Source organism: Zonotrichia albicollis, chromosome 9, assembly GCF_047830755.1.
Source record: "Zonotrichia albicollis isolate bZonAlb1 chromosome 9, bZonAlb1.hap1, whole genome shotgun sequence".
NCBI lineage: Eukaryota > Metazoa > Chordata > Aves > Passeriformes > Passerellidae > Zonotrichia > Zonotrichia albicollis.
This window is the reverse complement of record NC_133827.1, coordinates 13,715,401-13,735,040: the sequence shown is the minus strand read 5'-3', so window position 1 is coordinate 13,735,040 and position 19,640 is coordinate 13,715,401. Positions and strand designations below refer to the sequence as shown.

At 53.1% G+C, this 19,640-nt stretch overlaps 1 pseudogene; it reads left to right on the top strand.

Annotated features, from left to right (window-relative positions):
• The window catches only part of LOC141730035 (serine/threonine-protein kinase pim-1-like), a 106,927-nt pseudogene extending 87,542 nt beyond the window's left edge, over positions 1-19,385 (top strand).
• The last annotated feature ends 255 nt before the right edge of the window (positions 19,386-19,640 follow it).

Here is a 19,640-nt window from a genome sequence, read left to right as displayed (position 1 = left end):
GTGCATTCAAACTAAATAGATTCTATTTAAAAAGATAGTGAGAAAAGATTTCTTAGCTCAAGTTTAGGGGTTTTTCCCTGTCAATTTATTGATATGTGCAGTCTCCAGCTGACACTGAACTCAAGAACCTCCTCATGCAGTTTGAATAGATATGAAAATCAAGACCCTTCATGGCTGACAATCAATCAGACTCTGTCCCTAACCCCACCCCACCATTTCCCCCATCCAAGCCCTGGCCCTCAGAGCAGCCTTGTGCAAATCTGAGCTCCCTTCAGTTCAGGCTGCACCTGCAGCTTTCAACTCCTTTGCTCCAACTCCCACCTACTTTCCTTGGAGAAGGAGCTCCCTGAGACACAATGGGATGTTCATTTATTGTCAGCCAACAAACCCATGGGAACCGAGGTGTGTGCTGGAATTCAATGGTCTCTCATCCCACACCAGCCATGCATTTCCCTCCTGCAGCCCTGGTCTCCAGCACAGCTGTGGAGGCTCATTGGGCTCTGGACTGTTCCGGCAGCTCCCAAGGGCAGCTGAGCTCTGCCTATGGCACAGTCAGGCCTGGCCAGCACAGGCCATGCTCAGCAATTGCTTGTGTGTGCCTGGCCTTGCTGTCAGCCCAGGCAGTGGCTGCGTGGCCCCTTGGTGGCCCTGTGCTGGCCCAGCCATGGTGGCCCAGCCCCTGTGCAGGCCCAGCCCAGGCCAGGAGCATTGCGGCTGGGAACGGCCCCTGTGCCGTGGTGCCCACAGCAGCCTTGGGGTTCTGTGCCCCATGGCCTCCCTGCTGGGCAGGCTCTGCCACCTCCTGCAGAGCCCGTGGCACCTGTGGGGCTGCACAGACAGCTCTGCCCTGGGCTCTGCTGGCCTCTGGGCCAGCAGAGAGGCAGCCAGGGCTGGCCATGGCCGGGAACAGGCCCTGAGCCCCACAGGAGGATGGAGCTGGGCCACAGCCAAACTCAGCCCAGGCCAAAGCAGGGCTCAGCAGCCACGGCTGCCAAAGCATGGGGACAGAGGCTGGCACTGACAAATGTCCTGGGCCCCTCCCTGCTCTGTCCATGCCACCAAGAGCACAGAGCAGCCTCCTGTCTGGGCCACTTGCCTGTTTGCAATGCCTTGCACAGGCGCTGGCCCTGCCCCACAAGGCCTGGCCTGAGTCCTGCCCCTGCACGTTCAGTCAGGCTGAGATGGACACTGATGGTTTCTGGGCCAGGCTCTCTGAGCCCAGCCCAGCTCCCTGCAAGCTCTGCCAGCTGCCCTGAGCTCTGGGCAGCACCAAGGGCCTCTCCCCACCCCAGCCCAGCCAGCTCTGGCCCCATAGCTCTGCTCAGGCCAGGCTGCTCTGGCCACTGCCCCATGGCCTCAGCCCCTGGCAGGGGCACAGCAGCAGCTGCAGCTGCCACAGGACTCAGCCCCAGCCATGGGGGAAGGTGCTTGGCCAAGGCCAAAGGAGGCTCCCTGGCTGCCCTGCTCCCCTCGGGCTGAGGTGCTGAGAGCTCTGCAGCCCCTGCTGCCATCCCATCTGCCCAGGGCAGAACAAGAGCCCAGCCTTGGGGCCATCAAGAGCTGCTCCTGCTCCAGGCCCAGGGCTCATCCCAGAGCTGGGCAGCCAAAAAGCTGTGCCCATTTGTGTTCATTGCTGCTCTGATGGGGATGGATCCTCAGCCACTTGGAGGCTGATGATGAGTTTTACTATTCTAGAAGCCTGTTCTTTCTTGAGCTCTTCACTTCATGAATTCACTGAAAAAGGCTCATAAACATTTCTTCAGAACAGCAGAAGAAGAAAAGCCTGTGGGTATAACGGAAGTTTTCAATTCTTCTGTGGCAAATTAGACACATTGCAGTAGTGTATTCAAGTTGAATATGATATATTAAAAAAAAAAAAAACAAAACAGAGCGGACTGTTTTCTCATATTTTCTTTTCCTTTTTATATTTTGGTATCAGCAATGTTCAATTGATATTGACCCCCAGCAACTCCTAATGTAGTCTGAATAGATAAGAAGAGCAAACCTTTCATAGCTGGCAATCAAGATTTTGTCCCCACCCCCTACCCACCATTTCCCTCATCCAGCCCCTGGCACTCCTATTGATCAGGAACTGTTTGGCCAGCATCACACCAGGATCTTTTCTCCTGAGCAGTTGAGAAGGTTCACTTTCTCCACATTTTTCTGCTTTGGAATGTGATTTGAATAATTGTTTACGCAGCAGGTGAAATTGTTCTTACTTGATGACCAATCACAGGTCCAGTTTTGTTTGGACTCTGGTCAGTCACAAGATTATCATAACATTCTATTTCTTTACTTTCTAGACTTCCGATGAAATCCTTTTTCCATTCTTTTAGTTTAGTTTTAATATATCATTTTATTTTATTATAATATATATCATAAAATAATAAGTCAGCCTTCTGAAATATGGAGTCAAGATTCTCATCTCTTCCCTTGTCCTAGGATTGCTGCAAACACCACCACACAGGACCAGGGCAGTGAATCTTCCCCTGTGCTTGGCACTGGTTGGGCAGCACCTCCAGAGCTCTGTCCAGATCTGGGCCCCGCAGTTTAGGAAGGACATGGAGGGGCTGGAGTTTTTCCAGAGAAGGGAAACAAGTCTGGGGAGGGGTCTGGAACACAAGTCCTGTGAGGAGTGACTGAGGGAGCTGAGGTTGTTTATCCTGGAGAAAAGAAGGCTCAGGAGACACAAGGCAATGTCAGAGCACAGGATGGACTTGATGATCTCCATGGCCTGTTCCACCCTTGCTGATTCTGGGATTCTCCGGAACCACCCTTGGAGCAGTTGCAGGAGGACCCCTGGGCCTCCTCTTCAGGAGCTCCAGCAGCCCAGGTCCCTCAGCTTCTCCTGCCAGTCCCAAAGCCCATCCTGTCAGTCCTGCTGAGCCTCTGCAGCTCCTCCTCACTGCCCAGAACAGGGAGCCCCAGAGCCAGACACAGCAGCCCAGATGTGCCCCCCTGGCCTGGGGTGCCTCTGGCAAGGGAGCAGCACCAGGCACTGCAGGAGCCTGCAGACAATTCCTGCAGCACTTGTAGGATGATCCTGCTGCCCAAGGGACGTTCCCATGCGGCCAAGTCAGGAACTGCAACGGGGAGTGGGGCCAGAGAGGAAAGGGCAAGCAGGGGTGGGCTGTTTGCAGGGGAGGGAACAGGGGTGGGCAATAGGAAGAAATTTGGACAAGGGAAGAGTAAAGAAAGCAAAGGTGGCACAAAGGAAATGCTGAGGGCAGTTTGGGGGCGGCTGCCAGGCAGCCCTGGCTCTGAGCAACAGCGTCTGCAGTGGGACAGCAGGGAAACTCCCAGCTGATGGGAACAAACTTTCTGACTGCAGAGGCCAGAACAAAGCTGAGTGGTTTCCCTGCTGTCCTCCAGCCCTTGCCGGCCCCAGGGGCTGATGGCATTTGTGCTCCCTCAGGTTCATGTCCCCACAGCAACAGCATGGGGGTGCTCCCCCTGCTCTGTGCAATGCAAACAGGGGCTGCTGAGGCAGTGCTGCTGTGTCTATGCCTGCAAGGATGGGGCACCTGTGTGAGCTGGGGGAGAGGCCAGGGCTGCAGAGGGGGGATGTTGTTGGCAGCTCCATGAGGACACTCTGGGACGCTGCCCTGGGCTGTGCAGCACACTGGGGATGGATCAGCCCCTGCTCTGCTGCTCCTTCCTATCTGCCCCAGGGCCCCTGCAGAGCCCCAGCCATGCTGTTTGCCCCCAGCCTGCCCACAGCCAGCCTGGGCTGCTCACAGGGCTTTTCTGTGCTGAGCATTGGCCTGGGCGTGTTCTTGAGAGAGCCTGGGCAAGGAGCCTGGAGTCCCCCGGCCCTGGGCTGAGGCGTCAGCGCTGCCCCAGCAGTGCCCATGGCCTGTCCCTGCTGCAGCCCCGGCACTGCCACCCCCAGGGCTGTGCCCGGCCCCGAGAGCACTCAGGCCCTGCAGCAACACCAGGGCCACCAGGGCAGCGGGGCAGGGCCACGGCAGCAGCACTGGCAACACCAAGTGCTGCTGCTGCTGGGCACAGCTGCTGGGCCAGCACTGATCTGCCCCCAGCTCTGCACACAGACATTGCTGCTGCAGCTCCTGAGAAGGCAGCAAAAGGGCATCTCTGTAGAAAACTTTGCTGGGACATCATTTGGTTCCTTTAAAGTCACCAAGAGTGCAGCCCCTCATTGACACAGTCAGAGGGAAAGTGGAGAGAAACAAAGTGAAAAATGGCACAAACATTGACATTTCTATGTGGACAAGATTAAAAAAATAAAACAAAGAAAAAAAAACTAAGCAAACCAACAAGAAGTTTTAAATATTATTTTAATACAAGTAATTTGCCGAAATTGGCCAGCAGTTTAATATTCCTGAAGCGATCCAGTCATGAGTGTCCTCACTGCAGCCTTGAGCTCCTGGTTCCTCAGGCTGTAGATGAGGGGGTTCAGGGCTGGAGGCACCACTGAGTACAGAACTGACAGGGCCAGATCCAGGGATGGGGAGGAGATGGAGGAGGGCTTAAGGTGAGAAAATGTGCCAGTGCTGAGGAACAGGGAGACAACGCCCAGGTGAGGGAGGCAGGTGGAAAAGGCTTTGTGCCGTCCCTGCTCAGAAGGGATCCTGAGTACAGCCCTGAAGATCTGTACATAGGAGAAAACAATGAACACAAAACAGGCTAATGCTAAAAGGAAACTGACAGTCATGTGCCCCAGTACCTTGAGTTTGGAGTGTGAGCAGGAGAGCTTGAGGATCTGAGGGAGTTCACAGAAGAACTGGCCCAGGGCATTGCCATGGCAGAGGGGCAAGGAAAATGTATTGGCCGTGAGCATGAGAGCATTGAGAAAGCCACTGGCCCAGGCAGCTGCTGCCATGTGGGCACAAGCTCTGCTGCCCAGGAGGGTCCCGTAGTGCAGGGGTTTGCAGATGGACACGTAGCGGTCGTAGCACATGACTGTCAGCAGATAAAATTCTGCTGAGATGAAGAAGAGAAAGAAAAAGAGCTGAGCAGCACATCCTGAGTAGGAGATGTCCCTGGTGTCCCAGAGGGAATTGTGCATGGCTTTGGGGACAGTGGTACAGATGGAGCCCAGGTCGCTGAGGGCCAGGTTGAGCAGGAAGAAGAACATGGGCGTGTGCAGGTGGTGGCCGCAGGCTACGGCGCTGATGATGAGGCCGTTGGCCAGGAGGGCAGCCAGGGAGATGCCCAGCAAGAGGCAGAAGTGCAGGAGCTGCAGCTGCCGCGTGTCTGCCAATGCCAGCAGGAGGAAGTGCCTGATGGAGCTGCTGTTGGACATTTCTTCTGCCTTAGCATGGGGTTCTGTAAAAAAAGTAATCATAGAATAGCTGAGTTTGGAGAGGACGTTAAATATCCCAGCACAGCCTGGGGGGACTTTCCCTCCACTGCCTGCCCAGGGCACTGCTGCCGGGAGCTGTCCCTGCCAGCAGCTGCTTCCCTGTGCCCAGGGATGGGCCCTGCCAGTGCTGCCAGAGCCCAGCCCAGCCCTGGGGGCTCAGCTCTGCCCTGCAGACCCCTCCCAGCTCAGGCACTGCCCAGGGGCAGCTGTGGCTCTGCAGGCTCTGATGGAAATGTCAGAGCAACCCTGAGGAGGCTGGAAAAGTGGCGCTGATGCTGCCTGTAAAGGACCCTGTGTTGATTTCTGTCACTGCCTGCTTTATTCAAATCTGTGAGAAATTTTTGTTTTAGTTCAACCTGAACGGCAAGATGAATATCTATGTGCAATTTCCCATCGAGGCAACCCTGAGCATTAAATAACAAAGGCAAGATTTTCCCTTTAATGCAGTCCCTGCCTTGCTGTGCTCCCTGTATAATCTTCTTGGAAATGTTCTGCAGTTAAATGCCATCTGAGAAGCAGTCCTGAACAATGCAGCATTTGCTCCACACCATGAGAACACTTCCAAGCCTTACCAGCTGTCTCTTCCCACCCATATCTTGTCCCCCAGTGCTGGGAGCAGCTGCAAGGGCTGGCTGAGAGCTGTCCCTGGCAGGCAGCAGAGTCCCTGCCCCAGCACAGCACCCTGGGCTGCAGGACCCTGCTCTGCAGGACAGACCTTGACACCCCTGGCTGCTCTGCACAAGAGACAATCAGAGAATGTACTCACAGGGTCTGTAGGCATTGGGATGTTCCAGCTTTAGGAGATCACCCCAGGAGCTGCAGCTGCATTGTCCTGCAGCCAGAGGTTCCTGTGCCAAGGGCTGGCAGTGATTCTGCACCAGGCACTTCTCAGCCCCTTCCCAGCCCTGACTGATTGAAGCTCTCTGTGCCTCTCTGCTGTGCCCAGGGTGGCTGCAGGCAGTGCCCCAGCCCTGCTGGGCTGGCAGAAGAGCTGCTCATCAAGAGAAATGTGCTTTTGAAGCTTTGCTTGGTTACCAGGAGCTGCCTCTGTGCCAGGAGCCCAGCCCAGCTCAGCAGCACAGACACAGCACAAGGACTTTAATGAGCCTCTGGGGCTTTGTGCTCAGGCCCTGAACATCAGTCCCTAGGAGGTAGCTGAAGAAACCTCTCCAGAACTCCAAGTCAGAATCACACTCCAAACTTTCTTGGACTTTTAATGGATCCCACTGAGGGACACGACTGAGAAAGTGTCCCCAGGCTCCAGACAGAGCAGAGAACTGGAGGCAGTGATGGCAGGTGGGGACAAATAGAAGCCAAGTCCTGGTGCCCTGGGGCACAGCAGGGTCTGTGCCACCAAGGGCTGTGAGGAGACACCTTGTCCTGAGGCCCTGGGGCCTCCTGGCACAGCCCCAGCCAGGCTGGGCACTGTCAGCCCCTTGTCCTGCCCTCAGCATCCCCCCCTAGCCCACATCCCAGTGGCCTCAAGGATCTGCTGGAAGGAGTCCCTGGGGAGCCTTGCTCAGGAATGGCCCTGGGGCTCCTGAATGCTACCAGGGACTGCAGGGTTTTCAAAGGACTTTGGGTTTTGCTTTTGCCTTGGAGTCTCTGGGACGTTTATTGCAAACATAGCCTCCAGTTATCTGCTGTAATTAGTCTCTGGAGAGGCTTTGTCAGTAACAACACTCAGTGGGCTCATTAATGCTTCAGTTATTTTAAAGTATTTGGTGTTTCAATTTTCATACAAACTCTGAGAATTTTGTGCAATCATGGCCCCAATTTTCTGCTTTAATGTGTCCCTTGAGAGCTGTGTACTGACACTCAGCGGGGCTCATCAATGATTTGAGATACTCAAGGTTTTTAAGGTACTTTGGAGTTTCATTTCCACACTGAGTCTCTGAGAGCCTTTAGTGCCATCCTGGCCTCCAATTCACTCCTCCAAGGAGTCCAGGAGTAGCCTGTGTTGGGGATGGACCTCAGTGGGACCCATTCATGTTTGAGAAACTTTGGGATTTTCTTCTGACTTTGACTCCTGGAAAGGTTTGTGCAATCTCAGGCCCTGAGATTCCAGGGCTCAGCTCCAAATGCACCACGGAGCTCATAAGGATCATGGAAGTCCTGACAAACCATGGCTCTGCCCTGATTTCCAACTGCTCTATTGCAGTTCATCAGGAAGTTTTCCTTTTACAATTATGGAGAAATATTTCAAAGAGCTTCTAAGAAATATGTATTCCTATATTAAAAGGTGTTTTTTTATTGCTGTTCTTATTATACAAGAGGTGATTGCAGCATTCTGTGATTGATAATGATCCAGGGTCTCTCCTAAGGAGGTCTGGCCAGGTCAGAGAAGTTGTACCTTGGAGCTGACCCAGTGTGGACAACCTTGCCTCACATTCCCCAACCCCATGTAGAAACGATTTTTAGTTTTAAAAATTTAAATGCTTTATTAAGACCTTTTCAAAATACAACAGAAGACTGAATAAAGAAAAGAACAGAGCACCAGGAGCAAAGGATTCAGTCAACATGTCCTTATCTACAAAATGGATATTCTGTCTTCTACACCTCTAGCCCCTCCCAAAGTCTTGTCAATGAACTCCTTCTTCACTATCCAGTGGTGGAGATCACTGTCTTACACCTTGATTGCAGGTCAGGTGCTGCCATAGTAACAAGCCAACCCTCCCAAATGCCCCAGCTAGTGAGGCCATCCTGTGATAACAATGCAAGGGGGAGGGGAAGGATAACTATACATCTACAAAACTTCTCTTCACATATATTTAATATTCACCCCTTAACTGTGAGAGTCAACCATAAAATTACTCATCTATAACAAACCCCTTTTTCTTTTTCTAGAAGTCATTTTGCACGAACAGTAAAAAATTTTCTGTCTCTCTTGAATGAGTCATACTAGCATCTGTTGATGTGGCCAAGGACAGTGGGAACCGGAGAGAAAAATCGCAGGTTTTCCTTAGACACACTTATTTGGAATGCACAAAAGGGCATCCCAGAAGTCCAGTATGGCTTTGACTCCCCTCTACCATGCCTATGTGGCTGCTATCCATAGTCAGTGTATTTTAGGGGTCAGTACAGAGGCCAACTCAGTCCTGCCCTCCAGTCCCTGTTGAATTAAAAGACAACTGAGGAATTATAGAGGTCTGGTATGGCCTTTTGTCCCTACCTTACCATGCCTATGAGGTTGCTACCCACAGCAGGGCTATGGAGCCTTCTTGGTAGCAAACAAAGGGGCCAACTCGGTCTTGCTCTCCTTCCTTTGTCTTATTTTCTCAAAAAAGCTGTCCCATTACCTTTTACAGCCCTTTGTGTACTTCTCAACAGATGCTGGTATTTCTCATCCATTAAAACAGGAAGAGTTCTCAAGTTAGTTGATAGAAGCTTGACTCTACTTTTTGGGTATCTTGGTGTTTTTCTGGTTGTCTTTCAGTCTCTGCTTGAAAGTCAATCTTGTTTCACCCAGCCTGGATGTTGTAGTCCACTCTTTGGGCTCTTCTACTGGGCCTTTGACTCTGTTGCCATGAGTCCATCCCCGCTCTGCAGTTCGCATGGCTGATTCGGTGGTGAGCAGTACCTGAAAGGGACCTTCCCACTGAGGAGTTAGAGGCTGATCTCTCCATGGCTTAATCATCACCCAGTTCCGGGGATTAATAATATGGATTCTGAAATCCAGGGTGGTAGTTTAAGTAATTGCGCCTTTATGTCTTAGCCCTTTTAAAGTTTGTGCTACAGACATAACATATTTCTTGGCATTGGCTTCCCCTTCCTCATAGGTGGCAACCTTCTGGGGTGAGGTCAGGGAGGGTAACCCAAACATCATTTCATAGGGTGACACCCCCAGATCTGACTGGGGTTGGGTTCTAATTCTTAAAAAGGCCAAAGGGAGACATTTTACCCATGACATTTGGGTTTCAATCATGAGCTTAACTAGAGTTCTTTTAAGAGTTTGATTTATTCTCTCAACCTGACCAGAACTCTGTGGATGCCTTGGATTGTGAAATTCTTATTTTACTCCCAGGGCCTGAACAACTTTCTGCAATATCTTTAATGTGAAATGGGTTCCCCAGTCTGAATCAATCCTTTTTGCCCTTCCATATCAGGGAATGATTGATTCTAGAAGTGTTTTACTCACAACATTGGCATTGGCTTTAACAGTGGATACCACCTCTACCCAATGAGTCACGTGATCTACTATCACTGGCAAAAATTTCCACCATTGTACCTGGGGAAGCTTGGTAAAGTCTACTTGGATGTTTTGGAAGGGCCCTAAGGCTAGCTGTCACCCTCTTCTGGGTGTTTTCTTCATGATTTTCTTATCCACTTGTTGACATATCACACATCCTTCAGTTACTTGCTTAGCTATTCTGAAAATTCCTTTGCATCCCAAATTCCTTAGAAATTGATCACTTAGCGCTTGTGTACCCCAATGTGTTGTTCCATGTATGCCTTCTAGCATTTTCCTGGGCAGGAGTTTATTCAACATTTGCCTCCCATCTGCTAATCTCCAACTTCCCTTTTTTATCTTTCTTAGCTCCTCTTTTAAGGAGTTCTTCCTCTTCTGTCCCACTGAATACAGGGACTTTTTGCATTACTCTCATGGGTGTTAATACTATTATTAGTTTTTTTGTCTCTGATTCAATTGCATTTTTAGCCTCTAGATCAGTCTAATTGTTCTCTTGCTCCTCCTGAGTTGCCCTTTTTATGTCCTTTAACATACACCACTGCTACTTCGTCTGGTAATTGTAAGGTTTCTAACTCTTCTAAAAGAATTTTTTTGTGAATCAGTCCCTTTCCTCTTGAATTTAATAGCCCACTCTCTTCCCAAATTTTTCCAAAGGTATGCAGTATTCCAAAAGCATTTTTTTCAGTCTGTATATATTGTTCCCCTTTTCTGTGCTAATATTTCCAGAGCTCCCTTTAGGGCATATAACTCACACGCTTGGGCTGACCAGTTGGAAGGTAACTTTCTCTTTTCTATGGCTACCAACCCTTCATCCACTATAGCATACTCCAATACCCTGTGCCCCTTTATTACCCGTGAAGATCCATCGATGTACAATTGTTTTCCTCTTGGAGTGGTTGGTCTGTTAGGTCCTCTCTTACTAGAGTTTGATAGTTTATAACCTCTAGGTAATTATGTATTAGTTCCTCAGGTGGTTCTCCATACAAAAACTGGACAGGGTTGAGTTGGTTACTCACAATTACCTCTAAATCATTATCTATTAAGATGGCTCCATAATTTAACATACAGGAATCAGTGAACCATTTCTCAGCCTTTTGGCTTAGGACACTTCTAACTGAGTGTGGAGTGCATATTTTCAATTTTCCCCTAAGGGTTAATATCTTGGTTTAAAAAGACAGTTGTGCGCTAAGGAAGGCAGAAGCCTCCGTTAAAATGGAAAATGCAAACCCCCTTCCCTCCAAATTTTTATAATTTTGAAATTGCATGGGGGCTCTCAGGCAAAGATATTGGATCAGGATTAATAGTTCTTTATTAGGGAAGAAAATTAAACAAATAAACAGTGCAGTAATACAAAACAGTACTGATAGAGTCAGAATATGACCTGACACCATGTTGGTCAGGGTGTTGGTAGCAGTCCAAGTGAAATGGTGGCTGAAGTCCTCCTGAAGTGGCAGATGTGGTTCTGTTGAAGCAGTGATCCTGTAGAAGGATGTAGCCTTCCTCTGAAGATCCAGTGATGGTGTAGATGGGCCTGGTCTTCCTCTGGGAATCCAATGGAAAAGGCTGCTGATCCTCTGAGAATCCAGTGGAAAAGGCTGTTCTGGTGTCCCAAAATCTCAGACTATATCCAGTTAGGGACGCTTGGCTCCTCCCTCTGGGCGGAGCATCTCACAATGGGATGCTGTAATTTTGATCAGTCATGCAGTGACACTCAATGGCTCATTAACAGCAGATGTCCTCCCAGAGGGAAGATTGGTTTGTGGAAGAGATAAAGAAAATTTCCCGATTAACAGAAGATAACTGCCACACCTCTAACAGATGGGAACAGAACACACACATTGCCTTGCAATCCAGGACATTATCCACCCCTTATTCTATTTCCATCTGCATCGCAATAAAACCTTCCACACAGTTCTCACTTAAGACTAGGTTTCCCTGTGGTACACAACGGCTTTCTCCATCTTTCTGCATTACCCACCAAGTGTAACCAGGTCTTTGAGCAAAAACAATCCCACAGATGGGGTTGTCTTTGCCTGAGGTGGGATAAATCCAAACAGTCTTTCCTAAAATACCTTTCATCTGTAGAACAGGGACTTTGTCTCCATACGCTGCGTGCAGGGGTTCAGACTGGGCAGCACCAGCTCGATTGATGGACCCTCAGGTGTTGAACATCCAGGTGGCTTTTGCTAAGTTCACTTCCCAATTTCTAAATGTTCCACCCCCCAAATGCCTTCAGGGTAGTCTTAAGCAGTCCATTGCACTGTTCAACTTTCCTGGCAGCTGGTGCATGATAGGGAATATGATGGATCCATTCAATGCTGGTTCCCTGGCCCAGGTGTTGATAAGGCCATTCTTGAAATGAGTCCCATTTTCTGACTCAATTCTCTCAGGGGTGCCATGCTCCACAGGATTTGCTTTTCCAGACCCAGGATGGTGTTTCAGGCAGTGACGTGAGGCAAAGGGTTGGTCTCCAACCATTCAGTGGTGGCATCCACCATGGTCAGCACACAGTGTTTGCCCTGGCATGTCTGGGGCAGCGGGATGGAGTCAATCTGCCAGGCCTCCCCATACTTGTACTTGGACCAGCGCCCACCGTACCAAGTAAAGCCAGCGGGCTTTACCCGCTGGGCCTGCTTGATCTCAGCACGTGTCTCACAGTCGTGGATAACCTGAGAAATCCATCCCTGGGTCTCATGCCCACTTATAGGTGGCATCCCTGCCCTGATGGCCTGAGGCATCATGGGCCCATCAAGCTAGGAAAAACTCTCCCTTATGTTGCCAATCTCAGTCTATCTTTGACACCTCTATTTTTGCTACCTGATCTACCTGTTCGTTGTTTTGGTGTTCCCCATTAGCCCAATTCTTGGGGACATGAGCATCTATGTGGTAGACCTTCACAGGTAGCCTCCCTACCCTGGAAGCAATGTCTTTCCACTCATCAGCAGCCCAAATTGGTTTTCCTCTACGCTGCCAGTTAGCCTCTTTCCACCTCTCCAGCCATCCCCACAGAGCATTGGCCACCATCCATGAATCAGTGTAGAGGTAGAGCTTTGGCCACTTCTCTCCTTCTACAATGTCCAGGGCCAGCTGAACAGCTTTGAGTTCAGCAAATTGACTTGATCCACCTTCTCCTTCGGTAGCTTGTGCAACCTGTTGTGTGGGGTCCATATGGCTGCTTTCCACTTCCGGTTCATCCCTACGATTGGACAGGAACCATCAGTGAAAAGACCGTAGCGTGTTTCCTTTGGGAAAACTTGGTTATATGGAGGAGCTTCTTCAGTCCATGTTGCTGGTCTTGTTCTTCATCTGTGACACCAAAATTTTCTCCTTCAGGCCAATTTGTAATCACCTCCAAAATCCCTGGGCCATTCAGTTTACCTATACGGGCAGTGTCTCTGTCCCTCTGGGAGCCTCTCAGGAACCCTCAGCCAGTCCCGAGTTGGCAGACACGGGGGACCAGCCCCGACACGGCCGACAGCGGGGAGACACTCTCCCAAGCCCCAAGGGTATGGAGGGCACGTGGTTGTCTTTGCAGCAGGAGAGACACCAGAGACATGGGTACAAGATAAAGGGCCGACTCTTAGCAGGGGTTAATCCCAGGTTTTATTCTAGGAGTCCCAAAGGAGCCCCTACACCTCAGGGGGCTCCTGCTGAGAGCCCTGGGAGATGTGCCAAGGTTACATTTAAAGGGAGGTGGAAACCAAAAGTAGATAACATTTTACTAACCAATAAGTGACCTTAAGGGATGGGTACTGGGGGACAGACATTTAGGACAGCGTATGGGGCAAGGCTTGGGGGCTGACCCCTGGCCTCTGGCTCATCACTCAACATCCTAGACCAAAGCTTCTAGATGGAGGGGATGGGATGCTGAGTGATTGACAGAGAGCCAGGGTGGGGATTTGGGGATGATCTCAGCAAGGGAAAGGGATTACACAGGTAAAGGGAGGGGGGTACCATCTGGGATGAACCATTTGGGAAAAATACGGGGATTCAAAAACAAAACTATTATAAAATATTATAAAGTACAAAAACACACTATGACACACCACCCAGATCTGGTGTTTGCTGCACAAGCGCCCAGATCCAGAAATTTTCCAGGGCTGACACAGCCCAAGTCCAGCAATTTGCTGGCACAGAAAGCCAAAATCCAGCAATGTCCTGATGCCAATACAGGTGCTCAGACATGGTGTTTGCTGCCACTGCCAGTGCTCAGATCTGGATATTTCCCGGTTCTGGCAGAGCCAAGTCCAGAAATTTTCTGGCAAAGAAAGCCATAATTTGGCAATTCCCTGCTACCGTCATTGGCAATGCCAAGATCCGGTGTTTGCTGGCACCACCAGAGCCCAGATGCGGGAATTTCCCGGTGCCGGCACAGCCCAAGTCTAGTAATTTTCTGGCAAAGAAAGCCAAAACCTTGCAAATAACTTGTGCTGGCCCCACCCAGATCTGGTGTTTGCTGGCACTGCCAGTGCTCAGATCCAGCAGTTTCCCAGTGGCAGCACAGCCCAAGTCCAGCAGTTTGCTGGCACAGAAAGACAAAATCCGGCAATTTTCTGGTGATAGCACCGGTACCACCCAGATCTGTGTTTAGCTGGCACCGCCAGTGCCCACATCTGGCAATTTCCCTGTGCCAGCACAACCCAAATGCAGCAATTGTCTGGCAAAGAAAGCCAAAGCCCGGCACTGCCCAGATCTGCTGTGTAGGGGTTGGTTTAAAAAAAGAGGGAGACATTGGCTTAAGGCCATGGGAAAACCCTCTTTAGTTGGGGTCATCAGGAGTTCCCGCCCATAATCCTCTTGTTCAGTTATGCAGATTGTTGCTAGAAAGTTCTGAGTTCTCTTTGCTACCATTGGTTACTTTATACTGCAAACACTGTAATATTCTTAATCCTTCCTTCCTCTTGGATTCTTCCCTCAGATTCCACCTTAACCCCTCCCCATAAATAAATGTATAAATATTCCTGCTAGACCCTGGACCCAGGCCTTTTTCTGCTTCTCTCTCTGTACTGTGTACGCCGTCTTGTTTGTTGTGTTTGCCTTCAGTAAAGTTCTGTTTCCAGACAACGAGATGAAAGCAGTCTCTGTCTGTAAAGTTGCCAGAGCTGGTTCTCAGGGAAACCACTGGTCAACAGTGCAGACGAGGACCAGAAGGTTTCACTGGCGTTTGCTGGCACTGCCAGTGCCCAGATCTGGAAATTTCCCTATTCTGACACAGCCCAAGTGCAGCAATTTGCTGGCACAGAAACCCAAAACCTGGCAACTTTCTGCTACTGGGTCTGGCACCACCCACATCTTGTGTTTCCTGCACAGGAACCCAGATTTGGAAATTTCCCGATGTCAGCGGAGCCCAAATCCGGCAGATTTCTATCACTGGCAACGACACCACCCAGATCTGGTGTTTGCTGGCAGTGCCAGCGCCCAGATCTGAAAACTTCCTGGTGCTGGCACAGCCCAAGCCCAGTGATTTGCTGGCACAGACAGCCAAAGTTTGGAAATCTGCAGGTTCTGGCTCCAGCGCCACAATGATCTGGTGTTTGCTGGGACCGCCAGTGCCCAGATGTGGAAATTTCCCGGTGCCTTTACAGCCCAGGTCCAGCAATTTGATTTTAGCCACCTTAGGAAGGGAAGTTCCTCGGACTGTGACTTTCCTTTTTCTTGGAACTGTTTAAACCTTCTCTGGACTGAAAACCCAGAAAAACACCGGCAGCTCACGCCTGTGGCCCACCGAGCTCTGGGACGCTGCATTCCAGCTCCAGAGGGACTTAGAAGAGACAGAGGGAGCCAACTACAACCCACAAAAAGGACTTTCTGAATTTGCCATCTCTTCAGCACTGTCAGAGGTTTTATTTAATATTATTCATTTTTCATGCTTCTGAATACTTTACTTGTTTAAAAAACTGGGGTTTTTTTCACTTTTCTCAAGGGAAGTCTTTCCCTGAACTAGTAGGGGGAGGGGCCACTTGAACTTGCTTTCTAGACAGACCCCTTTAGGAGGTTTCCTCCCCAAATTTGTCCTAAGCCAGCACAAACAGTCACAATGAAAATTGCACCAGTGGCGTAATTTCCTGGTGGCAAATCTTGTGACAGAAGCTTGACCTTGTTCTCCATGAGAGATTCTTGGGAAGAGCAGACAGGAGAAGATTCCTGGAAAACTGAAACAGCTTTCCGGAAGGGAAATGAAAATGAAAGAAACAATCCAAGATGTTTTACTCTATTTATTTCCATGCTCCCCTTTTCAATGTTGCACTGCTTCTCCATCCCAGTAATTCCAGATGCACCTCACCTCTAGGATGGATGACCTAGTGATTTTAGACACTCTAAAATACCATGAGCCAGACACAGTTTTCCTTCCCCTGTTTTTACTGGAAAGCAACACTGGAGATGTAAGTGCAGTGCTGGGCTCAGGTAGGAATCCTACCCCAAGGGAAGGTGGCCCGACAGTGTTTGACCCTCAGCAAGGACAATGCCCAGCAGCAAGCGAGGGGATCGCTGTGCCAGTGTGCAGGAGTCAGGGCTCTGCATCTGCGCTCAGCGCTGCAAAGTTCCCGTGTTTGGGCAGATGGAGGGGCTGTCCCCGGGGCGCGCGGGGCTCGAACGTGGGGCTCATGGGGCGAGCGGGGAACGGACACGGGGACGAACGGCCCCAGTGCTTCAGTTGCAGCGGCGGCAGCGGCGGCAGTAGGGGCGGCAGCACCAAAACAGATACTTTTGAATAGTCTTTCTCCTTTTCTTTCTCTTTCTCTCTTTCTTTCTCTTTCTCTCCCTTTCCCGCTGTCGGGCACCCTTATATCGGGGTCCCTTACCCGGCGTCCCTCTCCTCTCCCCGCCTCCCTCTCCCCTGCAGGGCCGGGCCATGCCCCCGGCCCGCCCCCGGCCCCGGGCGGGGCTGCCCCGTGCCCGACCCAGGCTGTCCCGCCGCGGTCTCGCCTCCGCCCAGCTCGGGCTGTACTGGCGGTGGCGCTGCTGGGCGGGCATCAGTGCCTGGTGTGGGGGCGGCATCGCCGCCCTTCGGCTCCGCCTGGCCCGAGCCCGGCCCCGGACCCGAGGCAGGGTCCAGTCCCGACCCCCGCACCGGCCCCGGCTCCTCCCGGGGCCCGCGGAGGACACACACGGCGCGGCCGCTCCCGCCGCCTCCGCTGCGGATTCCCCGGTCCGAGCTCCGCCGCTCGGCAGCGCGGCCTCCAGCCCCGAGCCGCCGAGGCCCGGGGCGGGTGGGGATGACGGGCCCGGGGCGGGTGAGGGGCGCTCGGGGGCCGTTGCTGGCCCCGGGCCGAGCGCTGACCGCCGCGTCCCGCCCGCAGGGAAGGCGCAGGAGGCCCTGCAGGAGCGGTACCGGCTGGGTTCGCTGCTGGGGCGCGGCGGCTTCGGCAGCGTCTTCGCGGCCACGCAGCTCTCGGACGGCGCCCTGGTGAGCGGCGGGGCCGGCGGCGGGCGGAGGCGGAGGGGATGGAGGAGGAGGATGGGTCGGGGCGCAGCGGGACAGGCGGCGAGCTGAGCCCGCTGCTCTCCCTCGCTCGCAGGTGGCCATCAAACGCGTGCCGCGGGATCGCATCCGGCACTGGGGCGAGCTGGTGAGTGAGCGGGGCCAGCGGCTACAGCTGGGCCGTGCCAGGCGGCGAGGAGCCGGGGCCCGGCACGGTGGGAGCCGCCGGGAGCCCTGCGGGGAGAGCGGGCGTGGGGTGAGCGGGGCGTGCAGAGCATCCCGGGCTGGCTGAGGGCTTCCCCAGGCCTGGCACAGCCTCGGCCCCACTAACAGCATCGTGCTCCTCACGCAGCCCGACGGCACCAGCGCACCCCTGGAGATCGTGCTGCTGGCCAAGGTGTCCCGTGGCTGTGGTGGTGTCATTCAGCTCCTGGAGTGGCTTGAGCTCCCCAACAGCTTCCTGCTGGTGCTGGAGCGTCCGGAGCGGTGCCAGGAGCTCTCGGGTTTCCTGGCGGAGCGAGGGTTCCTGCCAGAGGAGGAGGCGCAGGTGCTGTTCCGCCAGGTGCTGGAGGCCGTGCGCCACTGCACCAGCTGCGGGGTCCTGCACCGGGACATCAAGCCCGAGAACATCCTGCTCGACCTGGCCAGCGGGCAGCTGAAACTGATCGACTTTGGCTGTGGCGCCTTCCTCCAAGACACAGCCTACACCCAGTTTGCAGGTGAGCCCTCGCAGGGGGTGCTCCTGAGCATCTCGTGGCGCAGCCTGGGTGCAGCACTGGGGCCTCCCCCTATTGCAGCCGGGATGGGATTGATGCTAGAGCCGAGTTGATTTGGGTGGGGGTGTGAGGGGGGCCAGCTCCCAGCCCTGCTGACAGCCTTCAGCACCCACTGTGGCCTGGGCTGGGGCTGGAACTGGGGCAGCCAGCCCGACACAAACCCCCATGGGGGTAGCAGAGAGGGAGGCCTGACCGCGTGCCCCGGATGGTTTGGTGTGCAGGCGAGGAAGGGCTGGACTGCTCCACTCCCCTTGTTTGCCTTGGCTTATTAAGATTTTTGGGGGCCATGCAGGTGGGGAGGAGTGTGGGTTTTCTCCACTGCTGGGTGGAGTTTTCCTTTGCGTGTCATGGTTGGGCCTTCCTAGGATTTCTTCTGCCCTCTTCCAGGACCAGTGGCTTCCTTTCCAGCCTCGAGTTTGTGCACAAGACCCAAGTGCTAGCGAGAGGGCAGCGCTCACCCCGTGTGCCTCTGGGGCAGCCCCCACATGCCCAGGGATGCTGGGGCCAGGCTCTGGGAGCAGCAGCATCCCCTGCTGAGCTGTGTCTGTGTTCCACAGGAACCCTGTCCTACAGCCCACCAGAGTGGATCCAGCACCAGCGCTACCACGGCGAGGCAGCCACGATCTGGTCCCTGGGCCTCCTGCTGTGCCACCTGGTCATGGGGAAGCACCCGTTCAGGAGGGGCCAGGAGATCATCCGGGGGCGGATCTTGTTCCCACGATGGCTCTCTCAAGGTGGATCCTCATCTCTGGGCACGGGGGCAATACCAGTGCTGGGAGACAGCAGCAGGCTCATGGGCATCCCACTCTGGCAGCTGCTGAGGAGGTGGCACATGTCCTGCTGTCCTGCTCTCCTGCTCTCCTCCAAACAGAGTATCCATGGGGAAGTTTAGGCCCAGCTCTGGGCACACCCAGCATGACCTGGGCATGGGAACAGGGGGGCAACTTCTCCAACTGACTGGTGATTTCTGGTTTCTCTCCCCAGCGTGCCAAGATGTCATTAAGAGGTGTTTGTCCATGCAACCCTCGGACAGGCCATCCTTAGAAGATCTTTTCTGTCATCCTTGGGTGAAGGATGTTTCCCTGCCCTAGAAGACTGAAGAGATCCACGTGCACAGTTGGATCCAGGGGCCTGGCAGGTACCAGCTCCATGCATCTCTTGGCAATCAGTGGCAAAGCAAACCAGGCTGGTTTTGTCCTGCCTGTAGCTCTGAGCAGGGGTCAGCAGAAGGGAACACGCAGCTCTTGGGCTGGAGCTGAGCTGCAGACCTGATGTGGCAAGCACTGGTGGCCACCATCCCCCTGGTTTTGTTTGTCCTGTTCATGGATGGCTGGGGCCCTGGGCAGAGCCCTGAGAGCCTGGTCTGGCCCCAGGGCAGGAGAAGGAGCCTCTGGAGAAGCTGTTCCAGGTGGGGCTGCTGCTGGACAACCTCAAGGATGACAATCTCTTCCCAGCCTGGCCAGCTGAAGATGATGGACTTGGATTCTGGTATCTTCTTCAAAGCCAGGCTCCAGGCCCAATTTGCAGGTGAGTCCACAGACAGGGGGATGCTCTCTGATCTGGGCATGGCACAGCCTGGCCGGGCACCAAAGGTTCCCCCTTTGCTGGGGCAGATGCAACTCATTCTTCAGTCGGCTGCCCAGCTGCATTTTGGCTCTGGGCAGCTGCTGAGGGCTGGATGTGCCCTGGCTGGCTGCAGGCTGGGCACATGTGCTGCCCTCCTGCTCTGTGCCAAAGGCAGCAGGGATGGGCAGCTCTGGGCACAGCTCTGGGCACAGCCAGCATGGCCTGGGCACCGCAGGCCTTGGCACAAGGGCACAGGAGCCCTCAGCTGACGGGCGGTTTCTGCTTTCTCTCCTTGCAGCTGGGCTCTGCGGGTGCTGAGGCTGCTCTGGGCTCTGCCAGGGCTCTGCTGGGCTCAGCCCT